We start from the raw sequence: 25,603 nt of genomic DNA on the forward strand, positions 1-25,603 counted from the left end.
AAGAAGAATGTCTTGAGGATATGTTAAATTTTTACTTTAAATGCCAGGAACGCCTTTGTGGTGTTTTCCATGAATGAAGAAGCAAGGTAGCGGTGATGTGAAATCAGATATGAGTGGAAGGCTGTGTGTTTACAAGTAATGCATGACTTGTTTGTGCCTAAGAATCCTGTATCCCTATGTCTCTGGTGCTTTGATTAAAACAGTAACAAAATAAAATGAACAGTGGTCCTTTTTTAAGGATTTTTAAAGAAACGCTCTAAAACAGGATAATTAAATAGGATTTCTGAGAGAAATGGGTCTCCCTAAGCCAGCAAGAGCCTGTCAGAAAGTATCGTACTCTTAGCAGTGGCAGCAGGTCGCAAACTTGCTGAAAAGATTTTGGCCTTTGGTTGGCCATGAGGAAATGACTAAAATGAAACTGAAAAACAGACGTCACTCACTTGGGTCCCAGTACTGTGTCGAGACCGAAATCTGTGTGGGCTCAGGGGTGAAGGGAAAGGCTTCCTCTCTCCCGCCAGTCTGCCGGTTCAGTCCCTGGTTGGCTTTTGCATTTTAAATTAATCCAGCAAATGTTTACTGAATCTTTAAATTTACAGGGAATAAAGATTTGGCAAGAAAAAACTCACTATCTTCTTGTTTCTGAGAGGCTCACGAGCTGGGATTGGGAAGGATACAAGTTTAAAATTGATGATTACTCAAGGGAGATGAAGAAGAAGGCCCGTCTCTGACCGCCCCGCCCTGTTTGGGAAGGGAGGAATTTCATCTCATTGTGTGACTGGAGCAGGGGAATCAAGAAAGGTGTTACTGAGTGGTTGCTTTTGTCAACAATGCCTTTTAAAGGGCTTGCTGAGAGGGAGGCTGGCCATTCCCAGCAAAGGTAAAAGCCTGAGTAGAGGAAATGGAGATAGGAGGACACAGGGTATGTTTCAGGTTCGGTCGAAGCAGTGGGCACACGTTTTAGTGGTCTTAGGTAATACTATATGCCAGGCATGGTTCTAAGAACCCATGTGTTTATCTTTATACGTGTTAATATAAACATATAAACAGATATACACGTTTATGTATCTTTATATATGTTTATACACATATAAAGCTATGTGTATTATTAACTCACTTAATCCCTACAGTGATCCCATGAGGTACTGGGAATGTTTCCACCTCAAAGGGAGTTTCAGGAGTTGAGACCGGGAGTAGGTCTGAATCAAGGAGAAAGCCGAGAAGGCCTTGCTAGAGAGAGCAGCCAGGCTGCACACACAAGGAGCTGCTGCCTGGGCTCTCCTGACTGCGTGGCGCTTTTCAGCCTTCAAGGGTTCTATATTTTGAAGATGGTGAAGCAGGCACAAGCACCGGGTATCATTGTCTGTGTCCTTTTATCAGTTCAAAGAGACGAGCACGACGGAGAGGGGCAGGTGAGAGCTGGCACGGCTAATTTGGCAGACCCCGTGGCTTTTCTGCAGCCTAATGATTTTTGAAAGCAGTTTGCTATGCTGAGGCACAAGTGTGACTCCCTCATCTGAGCCCTGAGGCAATTGCTATTTTTCCTGGAAAATTGGGCCCACGTGGGCTCTCTGTGTGGTTTATTTGAGTTCCACTTTTATAGCCTTATTACCTTGTTCCCATGATGCAAGAGGCCTCTCTTTTCTCCAGCTTTGCTGTGAAAATTGTTTCTTAAAAGGCACAAAGTGATCTCTTATCATTCAGGTGGTACTCTCGCCCCAGCAGCATTTTTCTGCAGACTTGACACACGTCATCACCCCTGACACCAGTTGGCATGTTTCTGTGATCGCTGCCAATTTACTGAGAAATTTTAGGCAGCTCTTGAATCTCACTACCCAGGTGTTTGCCACAATTTCTTCCAGAAGAGTTTGTGCGTGTAAATATCCATTCAGTTCCCTCCTCTCTGAAATGTGGTCCTAGCAATAACCTTGCTAGGGCCTGATTCCCAGTCTCGACCTCTAGCCTTGGGTCGATAAAGCAGTCAACACGTGCAGAGGCTGAGCTGTTACCAGGCACTGTACTGAGGGGTTTATGTTCATGATCTTAATTATCCTCAGTCTCTATAAAGAAGGTACTACTACTTCCCCCATTTTACAGATGAAAAAACTGAGCCTTAAAGAGGCAGAGTAACTTGCCCCATGTCACACAACTAGTATATGAGAGGCCGAGGCCTCAACTCGGGCCTTTCTGACCTTCAAACCCATGTACTCCATTCATTCGTTCATTCAATAATGAACATCGTTCACAACGTGCAAGACACTGTGCTGTCCCCAAGGGATACAGCAAAGGGAAAGGGGGCGGGGGAAGAAGCTTACATTCAAATGTGGGGATATAGAGAAAAATAATAGTAAACAAAATATGTGTTATGCTCTATGGCAGCAATGGCACAAGCAGTATGGCACAAGAGACACACTGGTGTGCCGCAAGAACTTTTAAAGCATGCAACACCTATTTAGTCAGGGCACCGACTGACCTCTTTCCCTTACACTGTCCAATTAAAAAATGACAACATCCAACACAGTAATAGCCATCTGGTGTGAATGAATCAAAATTATACCTATTTTTTGTCAGATCAATAAAAAATATATTTTTTGCATTAAAATGTCCATATTACCCAAAGCAATCTATAGATTTAATGTAACTCCTATTAAGAGTCCAATGATGTATTTCACAGAACTAGAACAAATATTTCAAAAATGTATATGGAACCACAAAACCCCCCACATATCAACAGCCATCCTGAGAAAGAAGAACAAAGTTGGAGGAATCACGCTACCCAATATCAAACTATACTATAAAGCCACAGTAATCAAAACAGCTTGGTACTGGCATAAAAACAGACACACAGATCAATGGAACACAGTAGAGAGCCTGGAAATAAACCCACACCTTTATAGTCAATTAATATTCGACAGAGGAAGCAAGCACATACAGTGGACACACAGTGTGGATGAGACAACAGTGGCAGTGGTCTGACACCATTGTCTGGGGTCTTCAGGCCAAGCCTTGGGGCCCACTTGGACTGATGTGGAAGGGGCCTTAATGTTCCCTCTGTATGACTGAGAGATGCCTACACAGGCCACTTCCAACCCCTGTTGTCTGTCATGTAAGAGCATAAGTGTGTTTGGGAGTGGGGACAGAGACAGTTTCCTTGGTTCTTCCTTGGCGATCATGACCTGCCAAAGTAGAGACTAAAGATGGCACTTTTTAATAGACAGTGATCTCACTGGAGTGTAGAGGGGAAGAGAGTGTGCTAAACAGCACAGGGTATGAGCTGTGGCAGCGAATATTGCATGTCTAGTAGGTGCTGGGCAATGGTTGGTAATTTGGTTTCATTAGAGAGGAAAACAAAGATACTGTTCCTACCCTCAAGACAAAGGTAGATTCTTATAGCTAGCACGCAGAATGGCTTGTTGGAAAAAAATTGTATTTATATCTAAAAATTTATACCATTCACTATTTTTTCAGTGGTAGTGAATGGTATTATCTTTTTAATTTTAGTGTCCACATGTTCACTGCTAGTATATAGAAATACAATTATTTTTTATTTTTATCCTCTATCCTACATTCTTGCTAAACTCACTGATTAGTCATAGACATTTTTATAAATACATTCCTCGGGATTTTCTACCTAGACAGCCATATCATTTGCAAATAGAGATTGTTTTATTCATTTCTTTCCGATCGGTATGTTTTTTATTTCTTTCTGTCGCCCCTTGAACTGAGACTTCCAGTACTGTCCTCAGTAAGAGTGGTGAGAGTGGACATCGTTGCCTGTCCCAATCTCGGGGGGAAAGGCGTTCAGTCTCCCCATTAAGTATATTGTTAGCGCTGGGTTTTCTCCAAATGTCATTCGCACTTTGCTGGTATGGGTGTGGGTAGGACATGAGATTTTCTGTGCCGCTTGGCTGAAATAGAGTAATTATTATCTAAAAGTTTTCTGTCTTGCTGGATGGAGCAAGCTTTCCTTGGTGGCCCCCCCCCCCTTTTTTTGTCTGTGCCGATTGACATTTGCAGGTCACCGGCTTCTTTGGTTTCAAGTCTTGGATATGTGAGGCAGTAAAAAAATACAGGGAACCCACCACAGTGTTCTTCCCGGGGTCTTGAGGTCTCTAAAAGATCTGCCCTCTTCACTCTGCTTTTCAGAGTCTTCTCATGTTTGTTTTCTATGTAACATCCAGGTTTTTAGTTGTACTTAGCAGGCGGAATACCATCTTCTTGGAAGCGGAAGTGGTTGGGAGAGATGAGAGAACATAGGCTGGAGCCAAGTTCTGGAGGGCCCTAATAGCAGGGGTTTGACCTTTTACAGGGTATTGGAGGCTCAACTTTACAACAATGGGGAGGAATGGTTGTGTTAGGGGAGAGGCAGGGAGACCAGGAGGCTGTTGCCTGGGTCCAGGCACGAGATAAAGTGGTTCTAGGCTGTGACAGTGGACATGGGGCGGAAGGAAGACGAGGAAAGTCTACATGGGCAATGTGGAGGTGTGAAGAAATGAAGTTGGGTTTGCAGTTTCTAGTGTGGGCAACTAGCTATAAGATGGGGAAGGCAGGGGAGGAGTGTAAGTACAACAGAGGGGGTTTATTCTAGGCATTTCAGAGCACACCAGGAAATTTGGACTAACGGTGCTTCCCTTCAAGGACGGCTCCACAGAGGAAGTCTGACTGCTGTGTACAAATCCAAGAATGCGCACTGTGGGCAGAGGAGACAATATGGGAAAAGGCATAGACACAGGAAACAGCACGGTGGGCCTGTTGGGACTGCAGGCAACTGAGGAATAACAGGGAACTGCTGGTTCCATAACCGGGAAGGAGGCTGTAGGAGTTCACAAAACGAAGTTTCACGTGGGCGGTGATGCTGCCGGTGGTCTGTCTAGCTCCTTGCCCTCCGTTCTCTGTGTGTGCATCAGGCTTTTCCACTACAGACAGGCCGCCCTCCCTGTGGGGGCTTCCCTGCTAACAGCCCCAGTTAACACTTCCAGTGAAGGGAGAATTCCTTCCTCTGCATCCATATGTCAAGTCCAGAGAAAGGTTCTGGTTGGCTTATCCTTTTGGACCAGTCGCTGTTTCTAGGGGCTAGAGCATTCCAACCTGGGCTGGATCACTTTTCCATCCCTTTTGGAGCAAGCAAGGTCCTTTTAGGAACAATGCAGAAGAAAAGCATCCAGGGAAGGTTTAAAAAAAAGAGAATATTTACTGTGGCTTATTGTAATAGGTTCTTGAAGAATATATAGTATGGCAATGTAAGAAGTCTTTGGAGAGTTTTGAGCTGGGGACTTGATCAAATCTAGGTTTACTTAAAATCATCCCAGACATTGTATGAGATTGTAGTTGGAATGAGTAAACGACTAGAAATAGAAAGACGGTTTGGAGGCTGCTGTAGCTCTAAAGAGAACTGATGAGATCTTAGTTAATTCATTTGGAGTCCACCTCCAGCCACCACGTCAGCAACATGGAAGAGAGAGAGACTGCAGACAATTAGGCACACGGGGCTTGGTGAGGGAGCAGGGAGGGAGGGGCTTAAGGAGGGTTCACCACCACCTCAAGGGCGTAGTGACTGTCCCTGGAAGGCTGCCTTTATGTTTGGGAACTAGTTCTTTTTTTTTTTTAATTTTTTTATTGATTATGCTGTTACAGTTGTTCTATTCCCCCCCTTCATTCCCCTCCACCCTACCCCCCCATCCCCACCATTACCCCCCTTTAGTTTATGTCCATGTGTCTCAAGTTCTTTAGATTCTATATTTCTTATGCTATTCTTGCCCCCCATCTATTTTCTATCTACTGTCTATGCTACTTATTTTCTGTACCTTCTCCCCCCTTCTCCTCCTCCCACTCCCCTGTTGCTAACCCTCCTTGAGATCTTCATTTCTATGTTTCCACTCCTGATCTAGCTGTCCTTTTAGTTTGCTTTTGTTTTAGGTGTGGTTGTTAATAACTGTGAGTTTGTTGTCCTTTCACTGTTATGTTTCTTTAACTTCTTTTTCTTAGATAAGTCCCTTTAACATTTCATATAGTAAGGGCTTGGTGATGATGAACTCCTTGAATTTGATCTTATCTGAGAAGCACTTTATCTGTCCTTCCAGTTCTTAAGTGGCGGTGCACTTGACAAATCTTACTGCTTCCTGAGAATCGTAAGCGTTATTGGCTTCTGGTGGTACACTAACTCAGAAAGGAAGCTGATTGATTATATTTTTCTCCCTTTAAAAGGTTTTCTTTCTTTAAGAAATCAGATAGTAGGAGATAGTCACGACTTCCAGTCAAGAAATAGATGAATGGGAAGAGGTCACTGGCCTGCAGTCCCTACTGTCCCCACCAGCCTGCCCCAGGGCTCCTTTAGCAACATTCATTCCCTTGGCATTGTCCTCGCTAGGAAGAATCTTACGGATTTTAGGCAAAAATAAAAAATGACATAATCTGACTTACGTTGTTACAGAGTCCCTCCCTTCTTGGGAATGGGCCAGGTGTGGAGGTAAGAATGCTGTCAAGAGTAGAAGCAGGGACACAGGGAAACTCTTAGAGGCATTGTCTTAGAGGCTGTGGCAATCAGTAATCTAGGATGGTAATAGTGGAGGTAAGGGTAGAAATCAGTGAGGATTAGATATGGAATAAGAAAGAGAGGTGACAATGACTTCAAATCTGTTGGCCTGGACCATTGGATTAAACTGGGATGGTTAAGGTTCTGAGAAGAGTAAGTTGGGAGGAAGGTCAAGGGGTCTGAGTGAGACATGTTAAGCTTGCAATGTCAAACATGCCTTGCACAGACTTCTTGTCCACTTGGCATTGTACCTGAAGCAGACAACAGGGGTTCAGAGGAAAGATCCAGACTTGGAGAGAAATCTGGGCATCATTAGCATACACCTAACATTTGAATCCCTGAGTCTAGATGAGATCACTCAGGGGTGACTGAAGGTATACAGAGAATAGATGAGAACAAGGATGGAGCCCAGGGATACTCTGACATTAAGAGGTGGGGACATAAGGAAAAAACAACAAACGGAAAGAACAGTCAGGGAGGGGGGTGGAAAATCAAGAGTGCTATCACAGAAGCCAGGTGGAGAGAGTAATCAAACAAGAGGGAATGATTCGCTGGTAGCAAAAAGCTGTAGAAAGAGGACCAAGACCTGCCCATTGGGTCTAGCAACATGGAGGGTAGGTCTGTGTATGCTTTGGGACCCAAGTTTAACCTTTCAAGTAAGTCATTGTTCCTGCCATGAGGGAGAATACCATCGTGCAAAAAGGGTCACTTTTTGATTGAAATAAGTCTAAGGCATGAAGATAGTACCATGGGAGTCCAGCAGAAGGGGAGAGTACTTCTGGCTTTTATGGGGCAAACTGAGGTCAAATTCCTTGATGTCTTCATTTATTCATTCATTCCACAAATATTTTTGGGTGCTAGGGACTGGGAGGAAGGGAGATGGTGGAGTTGTTGTTAAAAGGTATAAAGGTTCAGTTTTGTAGATGAAAGTTCTGGAAATGAATGGTGATGGTTACACAACGATATGGATATACTTAATAGCACCAAGCTGTATACTTAAAAATGGCTAAGCTCATCTATTCTGTTATCTGTACTTTATCACAATAAGAAAAATCAAAGAGAACACAGCCTTATTATTCCCCCTCCCCCACCCCATGAACTTAGTTGGGAATATAATGTTTGAAATTGATGGCATTTTAGTAGAAGGAAATGATGTGGAGAGAAGCAGAATACATCTAGCCAGCAGGGATGCTGGGTGGGAAGGGACTGGCTATCGGTCCTTTTTGTCTGGATTGTAGGGTTCTTTGGGGGAGACCATGCCAGCTAAGTTTGCAGCATCAGACCGGGCGAGTCAGTGCAGGCCTGGCAGCCTGGCTGTAGAATTGGGCTTGTCTTCTTAGATTCTGGGAGCCTCTGGAAGTTCCTGCCCAGGGGAGTGTCATTCCAAAGGAGTGCATTTAGAAGATTAATATCATTAATCCTTCCTGCTAAACCATTGCCTATTAAAGGCTGTGGGATTGAGGCATGCATTTGTGTGGTAAAAATTGTAGGCCAGCAGAAAGTTAGATACCCAGGCACGTGTTAATGAATTGAGTGGACTATTTTTCCACCCTTTTTATAAATATTTACTGAGGACTATCTAAATACCTGTAGTCTGCTAGGCAGTGGGGGTAAGGGAAGGAATGAATTTACTAAATCTCTTCTCTTGATAAACCTACAGTGTAGGAAACCCCATTCCTAAATAAGAAATTACGCTGCATTGTGCCAAAGTGTTGCCGTAAACATCTCACCAGAGTTCCATGGGAGCTGAGAGGAGGGTGTGCCCCACCTGCCTGGGACACTGGGGAGGCTTCCAGGGAACGATTGCACAGTGGGTTTGAAGGATGAGCAGCATTTGCTAGGCAGAGAAGCAGAGATGGACATCCTGGGAGGAGGGTAAAGCAAAACTTATTGGGAGTTGTTAAGTTTAAAGAAAATGTATAAATATTCTTTTATAAAGCTAAACTCTTATTTCATTGGCTTTTAGGTAGTGCTGGCTAGAGTGCATGCTTTTGGACCCAAGCTCAACTCTTCAAATGTGGAATCCTAGGCCTTCATTGGTAAGTTTGTTTGACCCCTTCTTATCAAATTATGCTGTCTTGGATCAGTGGTTATCATTGGCACTGCTCTGTGGAAGTTACCAAGCCTGGCCCCTAGAGAAGCCCACAGTAGAGGTGGAAAGGATCCACGGGAGAAGTGGAATCTCAGGGTAGACTTCTGTGGTGGCTGTGGAGAGGGGGCCGGGGGAGGCACATCCAGGGTCGGAGGGGGTAGGTGCCACTGACCTCATGGAGAGGTGGACGGAGCTTTGGCTTTGTTTGAAGGAATAGTCAAAGGAAGAGAGAAATAAACTTTTGGGGCTTGAGATAGTGGGTGTAAGATAATGTAAGTGGGCTCAGCAGCAGACCCTCAGGAACAGAAACGTCATCCAAAGGCATCATGGGCAAGAACTTGAGCAGGATCTGCTGGTGTCTGATTTTTTCTAGACCAGGGTCAGCAAACTTTTCTATAAAGGATAAAATGGTAAATAGTTTCGGGTTCATGGTCCCTGTGGTCTCTGTCATAGCTACTCAGCTCTGCCATTGAAGCATGAAAGGAGCCGTAGAGAATACATAAATGACGGGTGTGGCTGTGCTCCAATAAAGCTTTATTTACAAAACAGGAAGTGGGCTACATTTGGTCTGCGGGCTGTAGTTTGCCCACTCCTTTTCTGAACCCCGAGTACTGGGCTAAGGCACTTGGACCTTTTCCTGTAGGCCATGGGGAACCATTAAGGTTATTTTGGGCAAGTAAGTGAAATGGCAGAAGTGACATGTTAGGAACATTCATCTGGTACCTGGACAAGAGACATGGGACCTATTCAAAGGCAGTGGCAGCAATCCAGGCATGAGGTCATGTGGTTAACAATGGTTAAAATGAGAGCAAAGGACCAGTTGAAGAGCTATTGAGCTATTGTAAAGGGAGAACAGTAGGATTTACAGTCTTCTTAGACTTTAAAGACAGGAGCCAAAGAAGATGAAAATGTAAACTTGGGAGTTTACATGGTACCCTTGACAAAAATGTGGATATTGGGTGTGGTGAAGAGTGGTTGACCTGTCTGGTTTCAGACTCACTGAATTGAAAGGACAGTGGTTCATAGGAATGTCCAGTAGACAACCTGAAATGTGGACTGAGACCTGGACTTAGAAGGGCAGGCGTGGAGAGGTAGAACAGGAGCCTTCGGATTAAATAAGTTCTCCCCATCGTGAGCAGAGAGCTGAGCCCTAGGGCGTGCAGTAACTCTGAGATGGAAAGAAGGTGGGAGAGATCCAGAGGCCAAGGAAGAGAGCGTCTCAGGAAGGGAAGAGACGAGGGAGAAGGGACGGGAAGGAAGGCTGCCAAATCTGTGACAAGGGGGTTACAGATGGCCTTGAGAAATGTGATGTGTGATGCCACGAGTGGGGAAGAGGGGAGAGGAGGCCGGGTTGCAGAGGGTCCGACAGACAAAAGGAATAAGAAAGGAACCAGAAACATTAGTAACGGAGACCACGCATAAGGGAGACGCATACGATTTCAGTGTTTGCACATCAAAATAACCTTTTCTTTAGCTTTGAGGCAGGCAAAGCATGCTGTAACCAGTTCTCACTTCCTTCTCTGGAAACGAGCTGTGTTTGGGAGTTTGTGTGTACATTGGGCTCGCCTTGTGTTCTTATGCTCCCTTTGAGGTGTGGTGTTCATAGCTCTGCCACAACTTGCACCACGGAATCCAGCCCATGTTTGGACTCTTGCCACGAGACAAGATGTGATCTGTTTGGGAAATACTTGCATTTGCCTAAGTTTGGAGGACCAAGAAATTGGGATGAAACTTCTTACTGCACAATCTTATCAAGTATAGTAATTCAGTCAACTAGATATCAATTTATGCTCTGATCATTTCAAATGCACCTTCTTTAGTTTGGCATGGTTTATGTGAATATAGAAGTTAACAGAGTAATAAAAGGAACACGTGTCACTGGTTCAGAGCCACCATTTATCGAACACTCACTGTATACCTGGTACAGTGCTGAGAGTGCTCTGTAGCTGTCACTTTATTTTATCTTTGCGACAACCTGTGACATGGGAAGTAGTATTTTCATTTTAGCAATAAGGAAATCAAATCACAGGTTGAGTAACCTGCCCAAGGTTCCGGGGAATTTGAACCCAGCTCTGTCTGACCCCTAGTTTATGCTGCTCCCTGTTTTCCCCATGCAAGTCTAGAATTCCTCCTCCTCCTCCATACACAGAAGTACTAGAGACAGATTGAGCTCTTCCGGTTAAATATTCAGAGACTCTAGTGGGTGTTGCCACTTCCTAGGCGATTACTAAAAGGGTGGAAGGAGTGTGGGATCTCTGGAAGAGACGAAGACCCGCTTCACACTCACTTTAACTGTTTCACTAGATAAAGTCTCCCTTCATTTGGGGAAGGTGGCAGCCTTGGGCTTGAAAAGGAAACATGACAGTCAGACTCCAGTCCTGGCTCTAAGGCAATTATAACCTACTTTCTGTTTAAGTGCTGGTGTTTCTCTCTGCCCACCTCCGACTTCAAGCTTTGAGGACAGGGTCCTGTTTTGTCTTGTTTAGTTCTGTGCCCCCAGCATCTATATAGTATCAGACATATGGTATGTTGTCACTAAATGTTAGTTGCTTCTAATGAACCAGGCAACTTGGGACAAGGTGCCTCCCCTCTGTGTGCCAGGCACTGCTCTCAGCACTGTGGTGATAGAAGTGGCACAGGCCCAGTGCTCGGTCCTCATTAGGCAGACATCCTGGTAGGGGAGTCAGACAGCACAGACGGATGAGATGCGCAGTGACAGAAAGCCAGGCGGGCACGATGATGCTCGGACTGAAATAAAGTGAGAGGAAGGGTGGAGGGTGATAGGGCTGATAGTGTAGGTAGGGTCATCGGGAAGTCCTCGCCACGAAATGAAGTGAGACAGTGAGGCTGTCGGGAGAAAATGTCATAATAATGCTACTGAGCTGACAATAGATATGTCAACTGAGCCTTCGATGCTTTGGTTTCGTGCCTTCACTTGCTGTGGTTGCTAACGCCCAGCTAACTGTTCCCCTCCCCTGGGCAAGGGCTCCCTCTTCAGACTCGTGTCTCCGGCCCGAGCTGAGCACTCCCCTCCCCTCCTTGGTCTGCGCACTCTCCCAGTCTGGTCTGCCCTCTCCTAGGTCCCCTCCAGCCTCGCAGACCTCAGCCTCTGCAGTCCGCTTTGCCAGTTTTCTCTTCCTTGTCCTTAGCTTAATAAGGCTTTGCTTGGTCCCTTTCCTGTCACCCTAAGTGCTCTCCCCGGGTGAGCTCATCCACTGCTTACCTCCGTCTGGAGTCACCCAGATCTGCATATCTAGCCCAGAACCTCCTCCCAGCCGCACTGCTAGCTGCTGCCCTGCAGGCACCTCAGACTCATCACTCTCCTGGTGCCAGATGCGTCTCTGTCTGTCTGTTGCCTGTCTTGGGTGGGACTACACCCCCTCAGTTCTGTCTACTGTAGGAGTAGTCCTTGGCTTTGTCCTTTCCCTCAACTGTCACCACCCATCAGTTGCCACATCCTGAAGAGCCCATCTTTCTAATTTGTCACCTCACTCCTTCCCCCTCTGCACTCCTTCATTTAGGGACTCACCACATGGATTTTTTTAAAACAGCCTCTTCATTGGTCGTTCTGTGTCCATCTTTGTCCTCCCTCGTTCCACCCCCACACTCTTATCAGCATGATGTTTCTAACTCACACATCTGATCGTGGATTTCTTCTGCTTAAAAGTCCCCAAAGGCTTCTCGTTGCTTCTAGAATAAAACCTAAGCTCCGTCAGCAGGCCTGCAATCCTTTTCATAATCTGGCCTGTGGCCACCTTCCTCATTGCACTTTTTCCCTAATCCATATTTCTAACCTCAGCCCAACTTTCCAACAGCCATAACTTCTGGGCGCCTTTGCCGGGGCTGGCCTTCTCCTGGGAATGACCCGCCCCTGCTGTTACCCCATGTTGGTAACTCAGCTCAAATTTCCATTCTTCTGGACACCTTCCTTCCCTGTCTTGCACTTCTCTGTGACCTAGAGATGACCTTCCTCCTGGCTCCCAGAACACCCTGCATTTCTCTCGCTCCCAAAGCACTTATCAGAATAACTGTTGATTTACTCACTATCTGTTATGCTCAGTAAACTGAGCTCCTTAAGGGTGGGGCCCACACACACAGTCTCTGGGTTCTTGGTGCCAGCGCAGTGCACCTGGCTCAGGAAGTATTTGTTGGAAGAGTGAGAGTAAAAAAGTCTGTTTGTGCAGCCATATAGCTGATTTGTCACATGATCAAATGTATGTGAGTTGAAGGTTCATTGGCCATTGAGTTTGATGGGGCCCCTCCTTCTCCTCACTGTGAGTGCAGCATAGCTAGTTCTGGACTTGAGCTTGTTTCTGTCTGTTCTGTCTACCAGCATACTGAGGCCTTGGGAACAGAACCTCTCTATATTCTTTACTCCTGACTTTGAAACAAAAAAAACAGAAAGTCCTCCCTGGTTGGTGTGGCTCAGCGGGTTGAGCACTGGCCTGTAAGCCGAAATGTCATCAGTTCGATTCCTGGTTAGGGTACATGCCTGGGTTGTGGGCCAGGTACCCAGCCGGGGGCATGTGGGAGACAGCCGATCTATGTTTTTCTCACTTTCTTCCTCCCTCCCTTCTCCTCTCTCTAAAAAAGAAATAAAATCTTAAGAGAAAAACTGTTATTGATGGGATAGTAATAGCTATTCAGAATGAAAAATCATCCATGAAGAAATGCGCAGGAATGAGATCCACCCAGCTTTATCCTGGACAAATCCCAAATTTTCTAAATTAGCAACAATAATGATTCTTGCTAACTGCTGGCAGCTTTTCCCCCACAGTTCAGCTGAGAATGCGTTTCTGGCTGGAGGATGAGGATGGCTGGTGGTGGTTTGTGGGAGTGCCCAAGAGCCTCTTTCTCTTCGTTAAGCCCTCGGTGATTCTAAGGAGTGGGCCCTGGCCCCGGGACTGCCAGGTCCCCGCCTGGACTCCCCAGGGGCGCTGGCCCAGTGCACCGAGGAGACAGCCAGCACATTCCCGTGTTTTCATTTGGGGCCTTCGGCTTGATGCATCTTCTTCACTCCCTAGTTCTGCCACACAACTGGGAAATTGTGCTGAGAATGCAGCCTTCACTTGGGGGTTCACCGTAATCTAATAACACTTTCTAGAAGAAGCCTTCTTCACACAGGTGTCCTGCTGACTGGGGCACTCCAGCAGGCACGTGGGGCCGCTGTCCTTGCCTGGAAATACTGAGGATGCAGTTTTCCCTTTCGGGGACTTTCCATAGCTGTTCCCTCCACATGGAATGTGTTTTCCTTCTGGTTTGCCTAGTTCATGCCTATTCACCCTTCAGAGGTCAGCTGATTTACCTCTTTTGGGGAGCCTTTCCCATCTCCCTGATGAGGTCTTGTCATCACCATTCCCATTATCTTTTTATCCTGCTTAGTGATCGCTCACTGCTCACCACGTGACCAGCACTGTCAGAGTGCTTGGTGGTCACCACTTAGTATTAGGCCTCAGGGGGTGGCAGCTGAGGTGTTATCCCAAAGATGGCATTCAGGGAAACTGAGGTCCAGGTCAACTGAGGACATGCGAGCAGGGGTTTGGCCCGGAGCCTGACTGGGTCAGTGCCCTTAGCCAATCTTCTGTGCTCCACAGGTCCCTCTGCTACGCATTCCAGCAGCGCATTGCCCCGCTGATCCACAGCACTCATCACAGAGGTCATTTTACATGTGTTTGCGTGGTTATAAATAAATGAATGTTTGCTCCCCCACCGGGCAGCCCCATAGCCCCGTGATGGCGGGAGCGTGACCTCTACGTGGGAGCTCCAGACTTGACTGACAGCCTGCCTGACTGCCCAGACAGCCACACACACTGTCCTTGCCCCTTGCATCACAGGCGTCTGGGCTAGGAACGGCAAAGGGGTTCCCCAAGAGCCCCTTGCAGTTTGGCCTGCACTCTCACCCCTCCCCCGCCCTGCCCCGTTCCCCTGTCAGAGCCAGCTGTGCTAAGGAACCGCCTGTCCCTTGGCAGGGCCTGTCCCTCGGCAGGGCCTGCCCCTCAGCACATTCCCTTAGTTCTCTTCTTGTAACCCCACGTCACTCCTTTGTAAGGAAGCGAGCCCTTTTTCCTCCCAGGACAGAGCCAGCATCTTTCCTCTGCTCCTCTGGATGGACACCCGCTCTGGGGGATGGCTCCCACCACCACGGGTAACAGCATCTTTCCAGAGCCCCTCAGGCCCAGCCCTGGTGTGGGCTCTGTGACAGGACAGAGCCTGGTACACTCGGGCTGAGGGGGCTGCCCGAGGGAGGAAGGTGGGCAGAGGTTATGACCATAAGGGCAGCTGGCTCACGCTACCACTTGTGTGCACACGTGCCTGTGCTGGTGACTGTGTGTACACATATGTGGTTCTTGCTCGACGTTTTACTTGCGTAATTCATCCTTGTACAAATTGGAGACATGTCTCCCTCCCTCAGGGGTCTAATGTGGCACTTTGAATAATAGATATTTCATAGCTGCTGGCCAAATAAATATTTTCTCTTCTCCCAAGCCAAAAAGTGCCTCCTCTTTCTCCCATCTTGGTACCTTGGAGACCACTTCACAGGGTTGCTGTGAAGAGGGCTGTCAGGACCCTCTTCCCAGACCCCATTCAGGCCTCAGCGACGTGAGAGCCCCACCTGGACTCCTGCAGGCTGGGCAGGGTAATGGCTACTTTGCTGAGCAGCAGGGAAGCCGGGTCCTCCGGGGGACCTTACTGGGCCTCCAGAGCGTGCTAGGGCCAGGCTGGCTGAGCTCCAAGTGACACTGGTTTTGAGCGGGCAAAATAAAAATAAAAAAGTGGCTTCTGGCCAAGTGAGGAAAGTGGGCATGGGGGAGGAGCCGGGGAGGACGCCAACCGAGCCTTCGGCACATTTGGTGCCACAAACCGAGATCGGCAGGTGGCCTCCAGGACAAGGGTGCCTTTCAAGGGCACTGGTCACACTGGTCTCAGTGGGGCCTGCTGCGGAATGTTAGCTCTGTGCCCTCGGGGGTGTGACTTAAGACAAACCACATTCTCTAAGGCCAGTTTCCTCGCCTATCAAAGGGGATGGTGAAAATATTGACAGTAATCACCTTTATGAGGTTCTTGTGCAGGTGGAATGAAAATGTGCATACATGTAGAAAATTTCTGCATTGTGCTTACATGTAGAAAACACCAAATATCTTCCGTCACTGTTGTTGTTTCTAAAACGTTGCATTGTGAACAGCAATTGTAAGCAGACTTCGGATGAGGTACGAAGTCTGGATGCGAGTTGAAGGCTGTGAGGACTGTGTGAGTGAGGACAGCACTCTGTGCATTGCAAATTACGTGCAGTGTCATTATGAGCAAAAAGATACCTGTTATTGTTTTGGCTTTGGGAAAAATGAGCACATTGTATGATGTTAAGTCCAAGTTTGTTGTTGTTTTTGTTCTTTGTTTTGGACGGAAACTCTTCAGAGAGGCCGTTATTGGAATCTTGCCCAGAGCCTGTGTGACCCACGTGGAGGATCCCGGGTGCCAGATGCCTGAGTAGCACCCGGTGCCGGGCACATTGCTATGGTCACTGTTAGTTTTTAAATATTTAATGATAAACATCTAATATACAGTAGTTTAATAAGTTCTTGCAGGTTCATCGACAGTGAATGGTAGGAATCTCCTCTGGACCTGCGAAGTTCTCACTCAGAGCTTTGTGTCTAGTGTAGCTGAATACGTTTAGATGATTTGTTCAGAATTAGACAGGGACAACTACCAGTGTTTTCTCAATGCCAGAAATGTTTTCTTAGCATCCACTGCTCTTGAGTTTGTCTCCATTCTGTCCTTGCCGCCACCTGTCTTCCTCTGAAAATAAAATTGAACAAAAATTACCTATTTTTTAAAATGTAGGGACTATTATTTTATTATTTTTATCCTCACCCAAGTACATTTTTTCATTGCTTTCAGACATAGAGGAAGGGAGAGAGGATGGAAAGAGAGGGGAAGAGAGGGAGAGAGAGAGGGAGAGAAACACTGATGTGAGAGAGAAACACTGACTTATTGCCTTTCTTAAGCGCCCCAGCCAGAGATCAAACCCACAACCCAGGCATGTGCCCAGACCGCGAATTGATCCCAAGACTTTTCAGTCTGGGGGATGACGCCCAGCTAACTGAGACACACCTTCCAGGGCAAAAATATTGTAGATACGTTTAAGCAGAGGTTGGAAACTCTTTGTTCACTGGCTGCATCTGGCCTGTAATGTATTTTGTTCAGCACTGACAATGTTTTAAAAGTTTTAAATTAGTGACTAGCGTTTAAAAATTGGTAGGTATTGTTTTGAAATCTGGATTCCCACCTCTTCACAAAAAAAGCGAAGGTCTGGCAGCAGGGTGTCCCCCCCCCCAGTCGCGCTGCGGGGTGCCCCCTCCCCTCCCCTCCTCTGGGACTTGTCTCTCTGGCCTGCCAGGCTCTGCCCAGCTGCTGCAGCTTTGCGGGGCCTGTAGGTAAGCGCGCCTGTTGGAGGGAACCAGAGCCTCCTAGACACCGTGCATTAATGTAAAGCATATTCACTAGCAACTTTGATCCCGGATAGGAAGGTCATTTCACTCACTAAGTTGTCCTTTTTATGATAACCCAAGTGGCCTTTATAGTGTATTATTTAGGCCTTTTTGGGTTTAGTAGAGTCTCCTCTTCTCCCTGTGTGTTTCTCATTAACAATTTTTTAGAAGTCTTCAGCAAGACTTATAAGCCAACATAAAATGTTAGATAATGTAGGATATAAATTTTGATTGCCTCTATTTAAGGGAGGTTAAAAACAAGTGTACTGCTTTAACTCAGTAATTTATGATGGCATAAATTTGAACAGTTAAAGGCACTTAGCCCTTTTTACTTGCCATCTCATAACATTGGTTTTAAATGGGCATAGTCCTTATTGAAACAGGTGAGGAGTTTTAGAGTCTTCCTGCTGGAAGCTGTCCCCATCGCAGTTTTTCTCAGGCAAGTCCCTACCTCCTCTCAGCCAGTGAGTGCACAGGGACGGGGCCCACATGTCCATACTCCATGGGGGGGTTCCACCGATGAGGGGCTCCCACAGTGGTTACTTTAGGGGAGTCCTCACAAACACTGACATTGTAAAGAATTATCTTATGAGCTTTTAAATCTTCTTGCTTTTGTCATCATGAAAGAGTAAACACACTTAACAAAATCAGACAACACTGAACTGCATTAAAGAAAAAAGTATTCTGTGACTGCCCCCCTCAGTCTCCCCAATGACAGGCACTTTTGAGACTTTGTGGGGTACAATCCTGGACTGTGTCATTCGCTTGTGCCTCCCCACCCCTCGCCCTCACCCCCAACATGCTGGTTTTTACTTGTGTGCTGTCAAAACAGAATCTCTCTATGCATACTCTTCATCCTGCTTTCCTTTTATAGCTTCCTTCTAATGACTACATTATCTCTTTAGGTCTCTACGTACAGATAAATGTGCTTCATTATTTTTAACGGTTGTACTCCATGGTATGGATGCATTTCAAGTTTATTTACTAATTTCTTGCGTGGATCGACCCCCAGGTTTTGTCTGATCCTGATCCTTTGCCATTGCGACCACGGCTGCTGTGGGGATTGTCGCCTGCACCTGTCAACCTTTGCGTTAGACCCCCTGTGATACAGACACCTAGGACTGGGACTTTCTAATTGAATAGTTTACCATGTAAATTTTAAGTCAGTATTGCCAAATTGTCCTCCAAAAAGGCTGTACAAATTCACGGTCCTCCCAAGAATGTTCAGTTATTGCTCCAATAATCTAGTTTTTGCTTAAACATGTATAAGTAAAGTAAACTTTAAAAACTCACCAATATCCCATCAAAATGATACATTTGTTTTAGAAAAGCATTCAAAATACATAAAACTATAGATGTAATTAAATGATTTTCATGCCTTGATTTTGGTGGTTATCATCCTGTAGGGTGACAAAAATGCTACCCAACTACTGCAACCAATTTAATTATTAAATACTTGTGGAAGGATTGCACTTGTCCAGGTAGCCTTTGGAAGAAGAACAGCCAAATCACAGCCTCCTTTTCCTCAGCTCTCCCGGGGCTGCCTTGTCCCTCCCACCAAGGCCGGGTCAGCATCTAAACAGGCCGCACCAGGGAGTGCCAGGCGGCAGGCCCAAGAGACTTAGGGAGAGGGCGGAGGCGGGTGATGTAGTGAGGCACCGAGGGCCCCCCACCTCACCTCCTCACACCTGACGGACGGTCAGGTTCTTCCCACGTGTTTTCTCAGAGCAGGCACTCCCCTCTCCCCACTACTATATCTGGGGACTCTTGAGCTCAAAGGAGGTCTGACTTCCTGTTGCACAACTGGTAAGTAGCTGAGCATCGTGCACAGGTCTTCTGATCCCAAAGGTAGTGAGATCAGACCCCTGACTGGCTTTTTGCACGCAGCACACCATACATGTTTCCTCTCTGAGCTGGGGGTGGAGAAAGGAAAGGGAAGTAACATTCCCGGACTTTCTGTGGCCACTTTTGCCCACGGCTCTCTCCTCAGAGTACTGACATTTATGATCATGTTTTAGAACATTTCCTTAGCATTTGGGAAGGGTCTGTGAATTCTTGATAAGGAGCCTTAACTGATCACATATGGTTGAGAACCGCCGATCCGGAATATATCTTTTTCTCCTCAGAAAGGACAGGTCTCTGGAGATGGTTAGCTTACCACCTGCTAACTGTGCGTGAAATTCTGAATTCTGTCTTCTCCAGGGGCCCCCTCTCTGTCTCTTTGACCTGGTGTCTGACTTTGATAACAGGTTATCGTATAGTGGCCAAAGCTCCTTAGCACCAACCTCACTTCTGAGCCTGACAATGGATTTGATGCCCAGACCACACATTCTCCCAGGGTGCCTTCACTTCCCTAGACCCAGGCAGAGTGGTCTGGTCTGGTGAAAACAGGGATGTGGAGCCAGATCCCTTTTACTGGGAGCATGAACCTTTTTCTGTTGACTTCACTTCTCTGAGACTCAGAGTTCCCATTCTAGAAAACAGAGGTAATAAGTCTGCCTCGTAAGGGCATTCTGAGGAATGCGTGAATTAACGTCTGAAAGGTGCCTCTGAGACGTTCAGCACAGAACAGGTACTTTATAATGTACGTCCTCTCTCATTTTCCTGCTGTAGAGAGAAGCTTCTCTTCTGGGGATGCCCCAAACTGCTAGCTGCTGGCCAGGGGCCCTGGAGCCAGGCGAAGGCCAGCTCATGAGCCCTGAGATGACTCATATGCAATGTGCACTCTCAGGAGCTCAGTGTTTGAAGGGGGGCTCAATGGACAGAGATGGTGCAATACATACATAATAAGAATCAGTTAAGAGAGGGAAGATTAGTTAACTTCCAGGTGGGGTGGGATGGACGAAATTATCATGTAAGTAGGGTATTGAAGGTTGAATAGGAGTTCGACAGAGAAATAGTACCACATATAATAGGCCACTTTCTCCATTAATAGTAAAGTTACATCATTTTTATGTATATACTTTAACTCCTCTTGACTCTTACCAATACACTGATGTATCGAAATTCATCTTCTCTTTTTTCTCTTCCCTCATATTCTGCCTCTCCTTCTATCTACCCTACTTTAAGGTACTCAGCCGCTAAAAATTTCTTAGGGAATTTCTTTATGCTTTAGTAAATTCTCAGTGTATGATGCTACTTTATTCTGCTAAGTTTTTCACAAGAGCTGGGTGTAGCTAACCTTTTCCATCCCTTTTTTCTACAGTGTGAGTAAGTTCCTTGTTTTCTTGGCAGTGACAAACCACCGGCCATTTGATGGTTTCTGAGTCACTCCTGTATACCAGGGCCATGTGTCATCCCATTTAGTCGCCAGAACAACTTTGTAGAACAGGGACTGTTAATTCTTTCTTACAGATGAGGAAACCGCGGCTAAGAGAGGTTAATATACTGAATGTCACAGAAGTTGGGGAGCCACAGTTCCACTCTGGGGTTCTTTTCCCTTTCTTCTGCTCAGGGTCTTGCACACAGTAGGCAGGCAGTGAACATTTGTTGAAGGAATGAGAGAGCTGCGCCACACAGTGCGTTTAACTCATGCTGCCAGTTTTGTAATCCCTGGGCGAGGTGGTAGCACTCCTCACTTAGCTTCCCACTTGTAAACGGGGCCCTAGAATCACACAGCGGTAGTAATTGATGAAAAACTCAATTTCCCATCAAATAAATGAAAAAAAACTTCCCTTTTTTAAATTTCTAAGGTACTTGTAATCTTCGTTTCTCCCCTGTAAGGACTATTCGCGGGAGTGCAGGCACAGTGCTCCGAGAGCCCAGTCTGGGAGTCGGAGACTCGGTTCCGGCTGCCTTTCTGCTGGAACCAGCCGCAGTTTGGTGAACCCCACCCATTCTGCAGAATTACATTGCAGTTTGGGGTTCGGGTGGTCCCTAAAGATTTCGATCACCGTATGACCTCTTATCTCAGAGTGAGGCTATGGAGTGTGCCGGAAGGAACACAGACATTGGTGTGGAGAAGACATGAGTGTGAATCCTGGCCCCTGTCTTTCCAGCTCTGTGACCCTGGGCAAAGCACTAACTCTCTGGTACTCGTTGTCCACCTCTGTAAATAGGTCAGACAGGACCCATCCCCAGGATCGCTGTCGGGGTTGCAGGAATCCAGGTCAACACAATCAGCGTCCCGTCTTCTGTTTCTAACTCCTGGGCACTTTGGTTTGGGATTTGCTGGGTGTTTCTGCAGTGAAACACCTTCGTCAGGTGTGGTTACACCTCACAACACCCTAAGACACTCAACTCAACTCTTAGATTTCTTGAAGCTCTTTTGTGCTGTTAAGAAACTCCTAAAGGAAGCCACCGTTCTACCCCACTGAGTGTTATTAGCATTTCAGTGACAGCGCCTTATTTCTTCCACCTTTTTCGCTCCTTGCACACAGCAGCTGCAGTGAGTCAGGTTGCATGTATATAATTTCTTCTACGCCAATTTGAAGAGAGACTCCATTCCTCTAGCAAATGTTCACCATGCCCAGCTCTGATGTTAGGAGGCAGGACACAGAGAGGAATAGACTCGAAGTCACTGCCCTTTAGGAGCTCTCAGAAAGGACGTGTGCAAACAGTCTGTGCTGAGACTTGGGCTTGTGACATCATCAAGGCACGAAGCAGGGCACAGAGCGCTGAGTGGCTGTCTCCTGGGGAGTCGGGAGGGGCCTCCTAGACAAGAAGGGACTTTTGAGCAAGTCTTAAGGTAGGGGTAGGAGAGATCGACCAAATGATTGTCAGTCCAGTGACAAATATTATTTAGTCACTTGCAATCTGTCTTTCCTCTGCGTTATCTATCCCTTAGGACAAAGCATGACATATGGTAGGCCTCCAATAAATATTTTTTGAAAGAAAAAACAAAAATCCTTTTGGATGAGAAAGCCCAATGAAAAGCCCTCGCTTTTCATAATCAAGACATCATTTAACTAAGGATTCAAGATCCATACAAAAGTGTACCATATCCTAAAATAAGAAAAAAATAAAAATTTCCTCTGATAATTTGAAGAGGGAGAGAGAGAAGGAATCTGTGCTGCAAAGGTCCAGGCGAGGAAAAAAAAAGGTCCAGGCAGAGCATTCCAGCCCGTAGGGGCCACGGCGTGGAGGCCAGAGCCCGGGGGAGGGACACCTGGGTGTTTGTCTGGAGCTGTGGCCGAGAGGTGGGGGGCCCGAGTGGCCACGTCCTGTGGTCATCCTTACACGGACGGCTCCAGACCTTTCTCCCGAGCCCCCAGCTTACATACCCGTTGCCCACGCAACATCCACACTTTGATATTTCAAAGGCATCCCAGACCCAACATAATGAAATAGGAGTCATTCTTTTTTCTTAAAAAGAGCAAAAAGGCAAAAACGTAACCCTGCTCCTCCCCAGTCTCCCCCATATTATGTGGCAGCACCACTTACCTGCTTACCCAGGCCCCAAATGTAGGCATTGCCATGCTGCTCATCCCTTTGGTCCTGACGTTGCCTGTTTGCAATTCTTTTTTTAAAAGATATTTTATTTATTTTTATTTTTAGAGAGAGGGGAAGGGAAGGAGAAAGAGGGGGAGAGAAACATCAATGTGTGGTTGCCTCTCATGTGTTCCCTACTGGGACCTGGTCTGCAGCCCAGGCATGTGCCCTGACTGGGAATCGAACCAGCAACCCTTTGCTTCACAGGCCCATGCTCAATCCACTGAGCTACACCAGCCAGTTTGCAATTCTTGATAGCTGTTCCGTCAGAGTATATCTCAAAAGCCATCACACCTCCTTACCCTCATCCAGATGTCCCCCATCTCTCAGCAAGGCTCCCTATTTCCACTCTGGCCTCGCTGCTATCAGTCTTATACATAGCCAGGCAAAGTGACCTTTTAAAAAGTAAACAGGACCTCATCACTTCCCTGCCCAGATCTCTCTAATAGTTTCCTAGCATCCTAGGAATAGAATCTAAACTCCTTGCCATCGCCTGCCAGCCCCTCCTACTTCTCTTGTCTCATCTCCTAGCACTCTCCACTTTGCTCATTCCATTCCAGCCACTGCGTTTCTTGCCTCGGGGCCTTTGCACTCACTGTTCTCTGTGTGGACCACTCTTCCCCAGCATCTTTGCCCAGCTCACCTTTATTTCATTCTGGTTTCTGTTCAAATCGTCTTTCACTATGTAAAAAACATACTTCTGCACCCCCTCCATTGCCCCATCACTCTGTTCTTACCCTACTTTATTCTTCTCCGTTAGCACTCATGACCGCCTGACTTTACGTGCTATGTTTATTTGTGTTTATTGTCTGTCTTACCCCACTAGAATATGGATCTGTGTGTGAGGCTGGGTTCCTGTCTCATCTATCTCATTCATCACTCTATTCCCCAGGTCCCAGAACAGAGCCTCCAGGCACACAGTAGGTGATCATCATATTTTAGATAGGTGAATGAAAATAATGAATGAATTTATGCGAGTTAAGACTTCGGTGTTTATTCTGTGGGTAGTGCAAATCTAGTAGACATCTTTCAGGAGGTGAGTGACGTGGTCAGCACTTTTATTTTAGAAAGCCAGCTGGTGGCAGTGTGGGGGCTGGACCGTAGGAGGAGGCAGCAGAACTAGTTAGAGGCAGTTAAAATGGTCCAGGAAATGGCTACTGAGCCCCGTGCGGAGCTGTGGGGATGGAGAAGAGGGGACCAATAACAGAATGTGAAAAGCTGAGTATCTTTGGCTCCTATTGGGAGAACTGGGTACGATGATTCCTTTATAAGAGAAACGGGGGGGATGGCTAGTCTGGGGAGAGGCTGGCAGCTCTCCAGGACGTGTTCCTCCCCCGGTAGGTGTCGGCAAGGGCACACGTCCTGGGCAATGCCGCTGGCCCTCTCAGGACTGACCGCCACCCCACAGACACCCCGTTCTGTCTTCCAGAGTATAGTCAAGGTGGCGGTGCCAGTGAGTCTGACTCCTCTTCTTGCAGACGGTCCCTTGATCTTCTTGCACACTGCAAGCCACACTAAGTCATTGCAGGACACTTGCTTTAAAACAATCTTTTTTTTAAATTTTTACTTTTTAGAATGCTTAGGCTTTGCCCAAGTTTCAGGCCAGGCGTACCGGTAACTTGGGGGTTCAGCATCTTCCTTACCACAAACATGCACAGGAACTCTCTTGCCCTGTTGGGTATCAGGAGTCAGACCAAGGGTGGGGACCCATTCCTCACCCAGGCGTGGGCATGTGGCCTGGTACCGCCTCTCCAGAACTTTCTTCTGAAGCTTGAATTATCCTTTCCCCAAATCCCCAGCTCTCTCCAAGTTTTGATGAAAAGTCTTTCATCTTTGAGTAAACACATTCTTACCTGTCCTTCTGAGAGGTGCCCTCTCTGGCCCTCTCCAACAGCACGCCATCCCAGGCCTTGGCCCAAAGTTCCCAGTCCTGTTTGTGGTGCCATGTGAAGTGAAATGCTGTGCCATCTGTATAGTCAGGTGCCCACCTCCCACGTCTCCCTCTCTCTTCCAAAGGTCCAGATGTCATCAGAATAACATTAATAGCTACCTGTGTGCCAGGTACTGTGTTAAGCACTTTACCCACATTCTGTCTAATCCTCACCATCCTGCAGGAGTGAGTTTCATTATCAGTTTTGAAGATGAGGAAGCTGAGGCTGCGCACTAAGGTGGAGCTTAGAGCTAAGAGCATGGACCTGGAGTCAAACACCCCAGTTTTGAATCCCAGCTAGCTGTGGACCATGGGCATGCCACCTAATCTTTTAGCCTTTTGTTTCCAAATCTAGGAAATGGAGGCAATATGGAGAGTGTTCATGGGTTGCTGTGAAAATTCAGTGAAATAGCGCGTGTTATTTCATAAGCACCTGAGTGCTTGTTTGCTACACTCTGGACTTAGTGCTGTCTTGTACTCAGATGTTTTGGGCTGTCCTGGCCAAATTTAGAAATACCTGCTTTGCTAACCCTGTTTGATTTATTTCTTTCCCTTATTTGAGGTGTGTATTCACACCCTAGAGCTGACCTGGCCATTTGGATGAGACTGACCTGGTTGGTGATCCGCACATGAGTTCAAGCCAGAGCCTGCATCTGGCAGACAGGAGAGGGTTTTTTAGCTCAGAATATCAGACTGATAGGAATTTCATTGTGATAAAGAGATCATAAAGGTACACAAACTTAGGTTCGGAAGGGCTTAATGTTCTAAATTCAGGTCCATGTAAACCTCTCCTTTTCAATTTTAAAATTTTTGAAATTTTAGTCCCAACTAATATACTTTCTTTCCTTTTTAAAATTTCAGTTTTCAAAGTATGGGTGAAGGCAAAGTCCTGGGAGAAGGCAAATTTCAAGCACCTTACTCCCCAGTCTTCTAAGTTAATTGTAGGCCTCTCCCTGGAACCTGTCCAGCAAACCATGGAATACACCTGCTCTTTCTAACAGCTATAGGAATATGGGCATCACTGCCAATGTCCACTCCCCTCCCCTCCCTGCTGGCCTTTGGGGGCCCCACAGAAAGGCAGGAGCACCCTCTGCAGAGGAGGGTCCCAAACCCTTCCTTCTGCTCTGGCTGTAATG

At 46.6% G+C, this 25,603-nt stretch overlaps 1 protein-coding gene across 12 annotated transcripts in view; it reads left to right on the plus strand.

The window, feature by feature from the left end:
* Window positions 1–25,603, plus strand: part of BMAL1 (basic helix-loop-helix ARNT like 1) — a 103,725-nt gene that overhangs the window by 22,910 nt on the left and 55,212 nt on the right. For all 12 annotated transcript variants that reach the window (XM_037146694.2, XM_037146704.2, XM_037146685.2 and 9 more), the window contains exon 2: window positions 8,496–8,568. The gene's annotated coding sequence lies outside the window, so the exon portion shown is untranslated. The remainder of the gene's footprint in view (window positions 1–8,495; window positions 8,569–25,603) is intronic.

Source organism: Artibeus jamaicensis, unplaced genomic scaffold, assembly GCF_021234435.1.
Source record: "Artibeus jamaicensis isolate MK-2021 breed Jamaican fruit bat unplaced genomic scaffold, CSHL_Jam_final contig_797, whole genome shotgun sequence".
Classification (NCBI taxonomy): Eukaryota; Metazoa; Chordata; class Mammalia; order Chiroptera; family Phyllostomidae; genus Artibeus; species Artibeus jamaicensis.